Source organism: Triticum aestivum, chromosome 4A (assembly GCF_018294505.1).
Source record: "Triticum aestivum cultivar Chinese Spring chromosome 4A, IWGSC CS RefSeq v2.1, whole genome shotgun sequence".
Taxonomy (NCBI): Eukaryota; Viridiplantae; Streptophyta; class Magnoliopsida; order Poales; family Poaceae; genus Triticum; species Triticum aestivum.
Genome location: NC_057803.1, coordinates 262,656,353 through 262,671,934, shown reverse-complemented (window position 1 = coordinate 262,671,934; position 15,582 = coordinate 262,656,353).

Sequence of the window (15,582 nt, the reverse complement as noted above, 5' to 3'; positions counted from 1 at the left end):
AAGATGGAATTCTTCCAGCCAACAACCTGCAGGACAGCCCAGGCATGGCCTGGAATTACTCTATCTCTTCTTTTGGATCTTCAGACTCTAGTGCCACAGTTTCTAACACCTATGTCCTAGTGCCTCAAAACATTTTCAACAGTATTGCAGCTCATTATGAAGAAGGGGAGAGTTCAGCTCTCAGGGCACCTCAGCCTAGCTCACTGGATGTGCAAATCTCAATTTCTACTGCTGGGTTGCATTTTGAGATGACAACTAATGGCGACATCATGTCTTGTATGCTGCTTAACCAAGGTATTCCTGTAACTCTGCTGCAATTATGCCTATCATTGCTGCCTATGGACCTTGGAGTACTGGTTATGGATTCAGATATGAAAGAGATGATATGAGACTGACCATTGTTGAGCAAGATGGTGTTCTGCAACTGTCTGAAGCTACTCAGCTTGTGACTGATTTTGGCAGTGTCCTACCTCATACACTGTCTGCTCCTTCCACCCTAAGCTTAACTCAAATACCTGAGCCACTGTCAGTATCAAATGAAACTGTTTTTCAGGAGAACTCTGCCATTGTTTCACTTGATAACCCTAGTATTCATCTTGGGGTGGATGTGGCTGCTGTTCAGCATATGGAAGATTCTCATATGGAGGACTCTGCTCTGGATATGGCTATGCAAATCATTCTACCAACACCTGATCCACCTGCATCTGTGGTCACTTCCTCTACAAGTCACCGTGGAAAAGCACCTGCCCCTGAATCTGTCGTTCCTCTCCGCCGCGGCAGCAGATCTAATAAATATGATGGATTCAAAGTTCCATCTCTCTCGGACACCAAGACCAAGGTCTCTAAGGTAAAACCTAGGGTGATTCCCTCTGTGGCTTCAACCACTGTTGTTTCCAAGCCATCTCCAACTTCAGAGATACCACCACCCACGGCGATACTAGTTATTCAGCACATTGGTACTATGATGTGTGCTATCCCTGCTGAAGAGCTCACTGATGAGCATCTCCAGGCATCTCCTAATGATGGCCCACCCTCGACCCAGGCTCAAGCCCTCTGTCCAGGGCTCATACTTTTGGCGTTTATCCACTCGTACTTTCATATTATCCTATCTTTATTATGGCCCTCCATGTTAATTGGAACATACTTTGTTGTAACGTCCAAGGTATGAATTCTGATGCAAAACAATTAGCACATGAAAATGCAATCAACTCGTGTGGTTATACTGTTATATGTTTGCAAGAGACCAAAAAATCATCTTTTGATCACACTTTTATTAAGTCTTGCTGCCCTAAACGGTTTGATCAGTTTGATTTTGTGCCCTCCCGGGGGGCCTTGGGAGGCCTGGCTATGATCTAGAATAGTGCCATTTTCATAGCCACCACAATAGCTCACGAAGACTTTGTCGTGGTTACACATTTTCAATCAACCTAATCGGCTCATTTCTCGACCCTGGTTAATGTATATGGACCATGTCAAGGGGTCAACCGAGTTAACTTCATTAATTGGCTCATGGCACTAAATATCCCCTCTCAAGAAGATTGGCTCTTGGTCAGAGACTTTAACTTCATTAGAAGCCCTGATAATAGAAACAAGCCTGGTGGGAGTTATAGTGCGATGATTACTTTCGATGACTTTATTTGATCACAAGCCTTAATTGAACTTCACATTAAAGGCCGCAAGTATACCTGGAGTAACATGCAACTTGATCCGTTACATGAGCAAATTGATTGGTTCTTCACAAGCAATAATTGGACAAGCACTTAACCTCACACAATGGTTAAGCCCCTCGGACGACCAGTATCTGACCATATCCCTTGCGTCGTTAACATTGAAACTTCCATCCCTCACTCCAAGCTATTCAGGTTTGAATCTTTCTTGTTACAACATCCAGGCTTCATGCAAGTAGTTCATAATGCTAGGTCAAAACCTGTGTCTTCCCAAAATATGGCAACAGTGCTCTGTAGAAAGTTCAAAACTCTAAGGCATGATCTCAAACACTTGAGCAAAAGCATTTCGAAGCTCTCCATTGCCATAGAAAATTCGAAGAGGGCTTTATTGGAAATTGATGGGCTGGAAAACAAGACAATTGTCCACACCTGAAGTAAATTTCAGAAAAATTCTCAAGGCCCACCTCATCAAATTGCTCAACTATAAAAAATTTATATTGGGAGAAACGATGCACCATTCGATGGGTGCAATTCGGAGATGAAAACTCCAAGTTTTTTCAGGCCATGGCATCCGAGCGGTACAGAATAAATAATATTGCAACACTATCCACATATGATGGTATTTGCGTGGAGGATCACGCGGGGAAAGAAGCTTTACTATTCCACTCCATTAAACAAAGACTTGGCACTTCCTCTCATAATGATATGAAATTTGACCTTCCAAGAATTATCGAAAGGATTGAAGGTCTCGATGAGTTAACAGTCCCATTCACCAAAGCTGAGATCGATCATGTTATTAAAACAATGCCTGCTGGTCGCGCACCTAGCCCGGATGGATTCAATGGAGCATTTCTTAAAGCTTGTTGGCTGATAATAAAAGAGGATTTCTATAAACTTTGCAACCAATTCTTTGATGGCAATCTCAATCTTGAAAGAATTAATGATGGTTTTATCACGCTGATCCCAAAAACCAATGCTCCCAACATTGTGAATGATTTCAGACCGATCACCCTTCTAAACTGTTGTCCAAAAGTGATCACAAAAATTTTGGCTAACCATTTGCAGAAGGCCATTCTCAAAATTATTCACAGCAACCAGTACGGATTTCTCAAATGTCGCACCATATAAGACTGCCTTGCATGGGCTTTTGAATATATTTATCAATGCCAAAGCTCCAAGAAAGAAATTGTGCTTCTCAAACTTGATTTTGCTAAGGCATTTGATACAATAGATCATGAGGCAATGATGGTCATCATGAAGAATATGGGATTTAATGACAAATGGCTCGGTTGGATACAATGCATCTTCTCATCAGGCAAATCTGCAGTCCTGCTCAACGGTGTACCTGGAAGGCAATTCCATTACAAATGTGGAGTACGCCAAGGTGACCACCTGTCTCCACTAATTTTCGTACTTGCGGCTAACCTCTTGCAAGCGGCGATCAATGATGCATTCTCACGTGGTGAGATCAGCCTACCTTTTCCTTGCAATAGCCAGAAAGACTATCCAGTGATCAAATACGCGGATGATACTATACTTGCTATGCCTGCTTGCTCTGCCCAAGCCACAGCCAACAAGAACATACTCTCTGACTATGCTACTTCAATTGGCTTGAAGATAAATTTCCACAAATCTACTGTCATACCAATGAACTGTGATCTAGAGACTACGACCGCATTGGTAGATATCTTTGGTTGTGTCGTTGGCAAGCTACCATTCACCTATCTCGGACTGGCAATGGGCACTACTAAACTAACCATTCTGGATCGCATGCCCCTTGTTCGTCGTGTGGAGAGAAGATTGTCTGCCACCCTCAATACGATTTCTTACGGAGGGAAACTCATACTTATGAACTCAGTCATAACATCTTTAACAATTTTCGCTCTTTGCACTCTCAAACTCCCGAATGGCATTATTGAGCTTATAGACAAAATCTGAAGAAAATGCTTATGGACAAACAAAACAGACCAAGGTGCCAAGTGCAACTTTTGGCTTCATGGGACATGATTTGCAAACCTAAAGAGTGTGGAGGGATTGGCATTCTTAATCTTCAAGTGCAAAGTGATGCACTACTCCTCAAACTCCTCCACAAATTCTATAACCACTGGGACATACCTTGGGTGGAGCTAATTTGGAACACATATTACACCACTAAAATCCCACATGCAATAGATCCGTGCGGCTCATTTTGGTGGTGCGACGTCTCAAAACTCATGCCATTATATAGAGGAATCACCAATGTGACTGTTCGCAATGGATCTTTAGCTCTATTCTGGAAGGATATCTCGATTGGAGACGTTTTTGCTGAGACCCACCCTAGAGCTTTCTCCTTCACAAAACAGGAGGATATATCTGTGAGAGATTTCTTGTGCAACACGTCTCTTAGTGAAACGTTCCATCTTCCACTCTCCACTCAAGCTCTTGAGGAGACACGAGATTTACAGCAAAAAACCATGCATGTTGAATTCCTAAACCCCCTAACTAATGATGAGTGGACATGTGTTTGGGGGACCGACTACTATTCGGCCAACAGGTTCTACACCTTCTACTTCAAGGATATCCATGAACACTGAGCATACAGAACGATCTGGAAATCTAAAGCAACAATGAAGATCAAAGTATTTGGCTGGTTGCTACTCTCGGATAGACTCAACACCCGAGACATGCTCAAAAGGAGACATTATAACATTGGCACTAACTTTGGATGCCTCCTTTTCACAAATTGCAACAATGAGACAGTGGAGCACCTCTTCTTGGAATGCACCTTTAGCCTTAAATGCTAGGACAAACTTCAGATCATGGGCCATGCAATGCCTACACGTCTAGATTGGGTGGAACAAGCTAAAATCTCTTGGAATAAACCACTGTTCATGGAAATCTTTATGCTTGCTTCATGGAGCATCTGGAAGGAACGAAATAATAAGCACTTCAGAGGAGTGCTCCCATCTCAAGCCTCCTGGCTTGCTAGGCTCAAGGAAGATCTTGTTCTCCTGACTTATAGAGTAGGAGATAAACACAAACCCTTTCTCTCATCCTTCCTTAACTCCCTGTAAAAAGTCTCCCCCCACCCTCATTCCCAAAAGGGAATGTTTTGTAAATGATCTCATGTAACATAATTGCATTCTTTAATTAAATTTGCAGTAGGAGACTCTCCTACTGTTTCAGGTGTCGAAAAAAGAAGGGGGCTCCTATGTCGGGGATGGCTCTGATTACCAACTTGTAACGCCCACGATGCGGCTATAGCTCCCACGTGTCGAGGCACGACTTAGAGGCATAACCTCATAGTGGTTTTGTCGCAAGAAGGGTCATCTTCACAACATCCCATGTAATGAATAAGAAAGGGATAAATAGAGTTGGCTTACACTCGCCACGTCACACAATATTCAAATAAGTTCATCCATCATCAGAGTACAGTCATAGTGCGACTACGGACAACCAAATGCGAAGGAAGATAAACCAAACTACTAGATCCCCGATCGTCCTAACTGGGCACCACTACTGATCATCAGGAAATGACACATATTAACGACCAAGGTCCTCGTCGAACTCCCACTTGAGTTCAGTAGCATCACCTGCATTGGTATCATCGGCACCTGCAACTTTTTGGAAGTATCCGTGAGTCAGGAGGACTCAGCAATCTCACACCCGCGAGATCAAGACTATTTAAGCTTATGGGTAGGATAAGGCAATGAGGTGGAGTTGCAGCAAGCGCTAAGAAAATATGGTAACATACACAAATAAGAGTAAGATGAGAAGCTACACAACGGTCGTGAAGCTAGAAGTGATCAAGAAGTGATCCTGAAACTACTTACGTTCAAACATAACCCCAAACCGTGCTCACTTCCCAAACTCCGCCGAAAAGAGACCATCATGGCTACACACGCAGTTGATTCATTTTAATTAAGTCAAGTGTCAAATTCTCTACAACCGGATATTAACAAATTCCCATCTGCCACATAACTGCAGGAACGGCTCTCGAAAGTTTATACCCTGTAGGGGTGTCCCAACTTAGCCCATCACAAGCTCTCACGATCAACGAAGGATATTCCTTCTCTCGAAAAGACCCGATCAGTCTCGGAGTCCCGGTTAAAAGACATTTCGACAATGGTAAAACAAGACCAGCAAGACCGCACGATGTGCTGACAAATCCTGATAAAAGTCGCACGTATCTCGTTCCTAAGGCACACCGGATGGGACAAGTTATGAGTAAAACCAGCCCTCAAGTTTCCCCGAGGTCGCCCCGCAGGCTGTCCGTTTTGGACCAACACTCAGAGGAGCACTGGCCGGGGGGTTAAAATAAGGATGATCCTCAGGTCTGTAGAACCCAAGGGAAAGTTATAGGTTGTTAGGAAAATGTAAAACCAAAGTTGGGCCTTGCTAGAGGAGTTTTATTCAAAGCAAACTTTCAAGGGGGTCTCATGACCCCAACTGCGTAAGGAACGCAAAATCAAGGAACATAACACCGGTATGACGGAAACTAGGGCGACAAGAGTGGAACAAAACACCATGCATAAGGCCGAGCCTTCCACCCGTTGCCAAGTATATGGATTCATTAATTAAATAGGAGATATTGTGATATCCCAACATATCCATGTTCCAACATGGAATAACGTGTAAGGCACCTGCAACTAGCAACGCTATAAGAGGGGCTGAGCAAAAGCGGTAACTTAGCCGAACAACGGTTTGCTAGGAAGGTGGGTTAGAGGCTTGACATGGCAATATGGGAGGAATGCTATAACAAGTGGTAGGTAGCGCGACATAGCGATAGAACGAACAACTAGCAAGCAAAGATAGAAGTGATATCGAGGGTAATGGTCATCTTGCCTGCAATATTCTCTGAGTTGTCGAAAGCTTGCTCCTCGTTAGCGTACTCAACAGGTTCCTCGTTCATGTAATTGTCTCCCAGCTCTACCCAAAGCAAGAACACAAGCAACGGAACAAAAATCAATCACTGTGCAATGCACAAGCAACATGATGCAAGACATGGCATGGAATGCAAGGTATGACGTGCAATGCATATGGGTACTCCGGAAGGAAAAGGATGATCAAGGAATCAATTTGGCAAACCAAGTATGCCGTTGGAAAAATGAGGTGATTTCGGTCGAAATCAATATAAGGGTCACCGGAAACGGATGCACGGTTTGCAAATGACAAGCAAAACAAGAAAGTTGCAAATCTACGATTAACAGCATCATAGCACTTAGAATGCAACAAGATACTATGCTACATCACTCCAACATAGTCACAAATCACATGACCATAAAGTACCGGTGAAGCTCTACAAACCATGAACACTGAGATCCTGCTAGTTCTCACCAGAACAAGCTCAAAAATAGCATGGCAAAAATGCAAATGATAACAGATTCACAGACTTAGAGAAAATACTGAACATGTCAAAAGAGCATCAGGAAGCAATGTTTAGAGCTTGCAAACAACATGCTACAGGAACATATGATGGCAAAAAAAAGGATTGGCATGCTAGTACCAAAGACATAGATAAAAAAACCCTTACTGAACTTTACCCAAATACGCATGGAAAATATGGTAGCACCCATGCAAACATGGCAAGTTATATGAACAGGTTCAGACTTAGAAGAGAAATAGAGCACGGTAGGAACAGATTCATGATAGCAATTTTGCAAGATCAATTCACTCACCACAAGTCATTTCAGCATAAAAAGGTAACCAACATGAAGTAGACATGTTCAAAAAGCTAAGAATGGCAAGATAAAGTTCATAGGGTACATGCATCACTTGCAAAAGACATGGCAATATTGAATCTCATGTCAACAATCTTCCAAGAACAATATTTAGCAAAAGTAGAGCATGGCAATGACAAGCTAGAGTACTCCATAATGGCAACCAGAGGCATGGATGGATAGAGCAATACCACATCTACAAAACATGCTTACTGAACAATCTCAAAATGTGCATGGATCGCATGGTAGCAACAAGTTTATATAGCATCAAAATGTAACAGGAAAAGGACATCGCAAAATCACTAAGTGTATGAAATCAACAACATCACATCGCCTAGTTTTCATGCTTGTGCTAGTCACCACACAACCCCTAAAAATACAAGACTTGCACCACTGTAAAGATGGCATGATGGAGCTCATAAAACATGTAGACATCATGCTCATAGGATGCACACACAAAATGCAATGAAAATGATAAATCATCAAGTTCTGTTAAATGCCAGCAGTTAACATCATATAGCACTTTTTCAAGGAGGATAATGGCATCAATATGGACAGTAACATGCATGAAAATGACACTAACATCAAGAGCATCACGAGACGAACATTTTGATATATCATATGCATGATTTGGAGTCATGAGCAATGAGATACGGCATGACAAAGGGGTGCCCAAACTGCTAGAATTTCATGACAACAAAATCTCACCCTCCGGATCCTAGATCTATGGTTTGGCACGGGGATCGAGGATGGCTGGGGTTCTCGCCGAGGTTGGAGGGAGAGGCCGCGGCCAGAGGTCGTAGAAGCTCACCGGAGCTCGGGAACTCGTCGGAGAGGTGCAGGCGGCGGCTCCCGAGGCCGGGGTCGACGGGAGGCAGCGGCGCGGTCGGCGGAGCAGCGGGCGGCGGCCGGCGAGCGGGGCGGCGCTGTGTTCGAGGCGGCGGCCGGAGCGGTGGCGCGGAGCCGCGGAGTGGCACGGGCGAAGGAGCGCAGGCGACAGAGACGCGGTCGGGCGGCGGCGGCGGATGGGCCCATGGGGGCAGGGGGCGGGCCAGCGTGATGGATGGCGGCAGGAGGCCACGTGTCACGCGCTGGTTGGCTAGGAGCGGCGGCGCGATTTCGTCCGGTCTGGGTCAGACATGTCCGGTGGTGCGGAGGGGCGATTTCAAGGGTTTGTACTGCAAAAATTTCGGGGAAGACACATATTTATAGGTAGGGGGAGCTAGGAGAGTCCAAATGAGGTACGGTTTTAGCCCACACGATCGTGATCCAATGATGGAGAGAATGGATGGGGTCTAGATGGGCTATTGTGCTGTTTTGGAGGGGTGTTGGGCTGCAACTAAAGAGGGGCTTTTACAGTTACCCGGTTAACCGTTGGGGCATCAAACGACCTCCAAATGGAACGAAATTTGACAGGCGGCCTACCGGTGATGTACCAAGGCCATTCGACAAATCTAGACCCATTCCAAGAATGTTTTTCTATCGCTAACGAAAAGAGATTAGAGGGGTGCAATGGCTGCATTCGGAGTGTCGGATTGCGAAACGGACAACGGGGAAAAAGACCGTATGCATGAGACGAACATGAATGCAATTGAGATGCACATGACATGATATGAAATGCATGACACGAACAAAATGCAAAACGAAAGACAAAAACCCAACCACAAAGGAAATATCATATCATATAGCCGGAAATGGCAAGAGTTGGAGTTACAAATAAGGAAAGTTACATCCGGGGTGTTACAGCCAGTGAGAAGTATTTTGTTTTCTACAGGCAACATAGAATAGCAGGAGTGTCTTGCTGAAATTTGTAATTATTCAGTTTTCATTTGGCTAGTTTATATATTAATTGCGTTTTCTATGCATTTAATGTAGTCCATAATTCAAATTCGAACTGCAAGCACATGCTCCATTGAAGCAAAATGGGTGGAAAATCATACGTGTGTCCTTGGGTGCATGTTTAGGTCTCATTGAAAGAATGGGAATGTATTACAAATGTCTCGTCATCCTGAAACATTGAGAATCTCGGTTTTTGAATCCAGTAAATCAAAAACTCACCCAAAAAGAATGAAACTTGGCATGGTTTCATGACATGGCACATATATGTCGTGGTAAAAAATAGTCCGGTTTGAGACAAAGGTGCACACATTAATAGCCAACGAAGTCCTTTTGGAACAAATAGCTAACACGTTAATATCGCAAATGGTCGTACTACATGAACCATGTGTGTCCCTGTAACCATTTAAGTGTGGCCACGTGTCCCTCTTTTCTTATGGGATAGTACTACCTCCGTCCTTGCTCATTGGTCATCTTTGTATTTTGTGGCAAAATTTAACCATACTCGGTGGCGTGAGTGCAACTGTTTGATTAGACGGGACAAGCGTGAGAAGTCCGTCGAGTAGGCTCAACGAGACACGTGTGAGCAGTTCGTCGCGCAGGCTCGACGGGACGTGTGCATCCTGTCCACCTCGCAGGCTCGACGAGACATGTGCGAGCAGCAAGGCCGCCCATGCTCACCAGGAACGGAGCTCTTTGACCTCCATCCACCATTCGCCCGCCTCAACATGATCATCATCGCCTTGGGGTCATTGAGCTCATCATGGTTACCCTTGGGTGGGCTGCCACATAGGAGACTGCATCGTAGGTGTAGTCTTCTCAACGTGGCCGCCCGTGGGGGCTGTTGGCATCGTCTGCAGGCATCATGAGAGCTTTGCATGCTGCGACTTGTTTGCTTCAGCAAACCCAATGAGGCTCTGAATGGTAGCTCTCCATTCATCCATCTTATCTACTGCTGGAGGAAAGTTCAGCGACAACTGTGCTGTTGCCATCGCTTCGGCCACCATCTCTGGCATGGTGTGGGAGGCACAGCGCAACACCGCTCGACTTCTGGACGAACCAGAAGGAGCGCCGTCATGCCCCTGCCGTCTTGGATCAATCACAAGAGCGGTTTCATGTGGCCTAAGCTGTTCTTGATGGCCAGCGTGCTGATCAACTGGGCCCTTCCCGTGCAGACGCAGTAGTGGAGGATCGACGACACCGCTTGGAGCCTTGTTGCGGCCACCCTGCGTAGGACGGAGCATGTGTCCCATCATTGCCCCTCTGGACAGTGCCGCCAATGGATCCTGGCTTGCATCGAAGCGGGCGTCAACGCTGCACTGGTCGCGCTTGCTGGTTCGGCGGGGAGTTGGAAGTTGAGTGTCCCCTTGGCCCGCGCCGTTATGTTCATTCTCGCCAGAAGGATGGGGGAGCGAGGCTGTGTGAGCAAACCTGGTTCTTTCTCTAGTCGTGGCGGGGACGACAGCAGCACCATCAGCGTCGGTAACACCGTCCACAACGTTTTCTCCACCCACCATCATAGCGATGCTCGTGGCTGCAACGGCGGGTGGTGGAGCTTTAGAAGTGGACAGTTGTGCCGTCACGCCGCTCTTCTTCTTGGGAGCCATCGACGGAGAAGTTGATGACGAAGATCGACGTGCTGGTTGCTACTTCAGGTTCGCGCAAGTGGTGCCCCCTTCCTGGCGCGCCAAAGATGTCGGCATGGAAGCATGATCGCCTATGGGGCAGGGGTGCCCCTTTGTGGTTCGACAAGGGGACGGTCACATTGCGCAACAAGCAGAAACAACAAGGCAACACAACGATGGAAAACTCTCTTTTACCCAGGTTCGGGCCGCTTTACAGCGTAGAACCCTACTCCTACTAAGGTGGATTGATCTGGAGGAACATGAAGACACGACCTGCTCCAGCCTGGCAAGGATGCCTGGGGGGGGGGGGTTAGCGTGCACGTACAAGTGTTAGGGGGTCTAAAATTCAAACCCTTTGCTAGGTAGCCTTGGTCCTCCTTTTATAGCTCAAGAGGCGACCAAAGTGGCAAAACAGTCATTTAGATGTGCTTAGATATTTAACAGTGCTATCATACCTAACTCCAGTAGTTAGGATAAAGTGCATTAAATGCACTGCTAGGTGTCATGCTGAGGTTGAAGCCCGGCAAGCCTACCACACCGCTTATCCATCTTCTCCTTAGTAATGTGACACGCCATCTAGACGGGTGTCAATAAAGCTAATCTCCTCCTCGCCATGCTGCCACGTGCTCGACGGGATCCACTTGGGTATTTGAGAACTTGACACTGCACTGATTAATGACTAGTGTATGATGAGGTGGGGTGGTGGCATCTTGGTGAAGGCCTGCCGGTAGGGAGCCTGGTGGGTTCTGATCTTGGCGACCCTGGCAAGCCTTGTGAGGGAGAATTAGTCTTGTCTTTTAGGAACGTCCTCGACCGGGCCGGTCTCCCCTGCTCGGCACAGGAGGCTCCTCTAAAATGATTGATACGTCTCCAATGTATCTATAATTTTTTATTGTTCCATGCTATTATATTATCTGTTTTGGATGTTTTGTATGCACTAATATGCTATTTTATATTATTTTTGGGACTAACCTATTAACCTAGAGCCTAGTTCCAGTTTTTGTTTTCTCCTTGTTTTAGAGCTTCGTAGAAAAGGAATACCAAATGGAGTCCAAATGAAATAAAACCTTCGTGATGGTTTTTCTTGGACTAGAAGACAACCAGGAGACTTCGAGATGAAGTCAGAAGAGCCACGAGGTGGCCACAAGGACGGAGGGCGCGCCCAGGGGTGTAGGGCGCACCCCCACCCTTGTGGGCCCCTCATGATTCCTCCGGCCTAATTCTTTCACCTATATATATACATATTCACATATCCCCAAACCAACCAGGAGAGCCACAAAAACACTTTTCCACTGCCGCAACCTTCAGTACCCGTGAGATCCCATCTAGGAGCCTTTTCCGGCGTCCTGCTGGAGGGGGATTCGATCACGAAGGGCTTCTACATCAACTCTATTACCCTTCCGATGAATCATGAGTAGTTTACCTCAGACCTACGGGTCCATAGCTAGTAGCTATACGGCTTCTTCTCTCTCTTTGATTCTCCATACCATGTTCTCCTTGATGTTCTTGGAGATCTATTTGATGTAATACATCTTTGCGGTGTGTTTGCCGAGATCCGATGAATTGTGGATTTACCATCAGCTTATCTATGAATATTATTTGAATCTCCTATGGATTTTTATATGCATGATTAGATATATTTGTAATTCTCTTCGAACTATCGGTTTGGTTTGGCCAACTAGATTGGTTTTTCTCGCAATGGGAAAAGTGTTTAGCCTTGGGTTCAATCTTGCGGTGCCCTTTCCTAGTGACAGTAGGGGCAGCAAGGCACGTATTGTATTGTTGCCATCGAGGATAGAAAGATGGGGTTTTCATCATATTGCTTGAGTTAATTCCTCTACATCATGTTATATTGCTTAATGCGTTACTCCGTTCTTTATGAACTTAATACTCTAGATGCATGCTGGATAGCGGTCGATGTGTGGAGTAATAGTAGTAGATGCATAAACATTTCGGTCTACTTGAGACAAACGTGATGCCTATATTCATGATCATTGCCTTAGATATCATCATAACTTTGCGCTTTTCTATTAATTGCTCGGCGGTAATTTTTTCACCCACCGTATTATTTGCTATTAGGAGAGAAGCCTCTAGTGAAACCTATGCCTCTAGGTCTATCTTCCATCATACAAGTTCTATTTTCCATCATACAAGTTCTAGTTTCCATCATATTAGTTTCCGATCTACTATTTTGCAATCTTTTACATTCCGATCTATAAGCCAAATATACTAAAAATATTTACTTTACCATTTATCTATCTCTATCAGATCTCACCTTTGCAAGTAACCGTAAAGGGATTGACAACCCTATATCGCGTTGGGTGCAAGTTATTGTTTGTTTGTGCAGGTATTCGATGACTTCTGCATTGTCTCCTACTGGATTGATACCTTGGTTCTCAAAACTGAGGGAAATACTTATTCTACTTTGCTGCATCACCCTTTGCTCTTCAAGAGAAAAACCAATGCAAGGTCAAGAAGTAGCAAGAAGAATTTTTGGCGTTGTTGCTGGGGAAATCTACGCCAAGTCAACACATACCAAGTACCCATCATAAACTCTCATCTCTTGCATTGCATTTTTCGCCATTCGCCTCTCGTTTTCCTCTCCCCCACTTCTAAAATGATTTTCGAATTTTTGTGCCTTTTCCTCGCCCCTCTTTCGTTTGTCTTGCTTCAGGGCTAGTCCTCCCATCATTGTCAGCACTCCCGATAATGAAGTCCTCAATTTTAAACAAAGGGAGATAGAAAATTTAAAGGATGCTTGCTATAGAATTTGCAATGCTCAAAATAGATCTACTCGAAAGCAATCTACTGCCGTTCTTCCTCGCAATTTTTATGTGGGTGTTACTCCTTGGAATAGATATGTTCTATATACCATTACCGGAGTGAATTTCTTGGGTAGCCATACTTTTGTTTCTTATAATCCCATGATAGATTTGTTAGGCCCACCACCTCTTTTGATCAATGGAACTGTTTTAACCTTGGAGCATGTAATGCAAAGGCATGATATTATTGAGAATAAGATTGCCATCGTTGAATTGATTGAAAATTTGGATAAAAAGTTTCATAATCAGATTACTCAATATGGATCTAAAGTAGGAGTCACTGTAAAGAATCTTAGGGAAGAGGAACCCATGGTTAACGAAAAAATAGATCAAGATTCTACTAGAATTGGCAAACTAGAGGATATTATTACCAACTTGGGTTCCAATTTTTCCTCTGTTAAAACTACTCAAAATCTCACTCCTACTAAAATTTCCAAGATTACTTATGTTCCTAAGAATAACGGTGAATCTACTTGTAAAGATAATGAAGATCTTAAATCAATAAGTGTTCACCCCAATCTTCTCGATATCATTAAGGAACCAATTGTCACGAATGAATTTCTTGATTTATTTCCTAGGAGTTTGATCATAGATAAAACCAAAGAATCTCCTAATAGCCACAAGTGTGTAATTGAAAATTTGCATGCCAAAGATGACAATACCTAGATCTATTCGTATTTTATGCCTAGCTAAGGGCGTTAAACAATAGCGCTTGTTGGAAGGCAACCCAATTTTATTTTTGTTCTTGCTTTTTAGGTCCTGTTTTGCATTAAATAATTTATCTAGCCTCTGGTTAGATGTAGTTTTTATGTTTTAATTAGTGATTGTGCCAAGTAAGACCTTTTGGGATAGCTTACGGTGATAGTTGATTTGATCTTGCTGAAAAACAGAAATTTTTGCGCCCAAGAGATTAATTTTCATTTTTAGCATGACGCGATAAAATACCGATTATTTTGCATAAGATTAATAAACAAATTTCTTAGGTTGTCCTAATTTTTCAGAATTTTTGGAGTTACAGAATTATTCGAAATCTCCCGATTGCTACAAACTGTTCTGTTTTTGACAGATTCTGTTTTCTATGTGTTGTTTGGTTATTTTGTTGAATCTATGGGTAGTATCGGGCGTCTGAACCATGGAAAAGTTGGAATATAGTAGATATTACACCAATATAAATAAATAATGAGTTCACAACATTACCAAAAGTGGTGATTTATTTTCTTATACTAACAGATCTTATGAGATTTTCTATTGAGTTTTGTGTTGGTAAGCTTTGAAGTTTTGGGTAAGGATTTGATGGACTATGGAATAAGGAGTGGCATGAGCCTAAGCTTGGGGATGCCCAAGGCACCCCAAGGTAATATTCAAGGACAACCAAGAGCCTAAGCTTAGGGATTCCCCGGAAGGCATCCCCTCTTTTGTCTTCGTCTATCTATAACTTTACTTGAGGCTATATTTTTATTCACCACATGATATGTGTTTTGCTTGGAGCGTCTTGTATGATTTGAGTCTTTGCTTTTTAGTTTTCCACAATCATCCTTGTTGTACACACATTTTGAGAGAGACATGGATGAATTGTGATTTATTAGAATACGCTATGTGCTTCACTTATATCTTTTGAGCTATACAATTTTGCTCTACGTGCTTCACTTATATCTTTTATAGCATGGCGGTGGCTTTATTTTATAGAAATTTTTGAACTCTCATGCTTCACTCATATTATTTTGAGAGTCTCTAAACAGCATGGTAATTTTCTTTGGTTATAGAATTAGTCCTAATATGATAGGCATCCAAGAGGGATATAATAAAAACTTTCATATAAAGTGCATTGAATACTATGAGAAGTTTGATTCCTTATGATTGTTTTGAGATATGAAGATGGTGATATTAGAGTCATGCTAGAAAGTAGTTGTGAATTTTATAAATACTTGTGTTA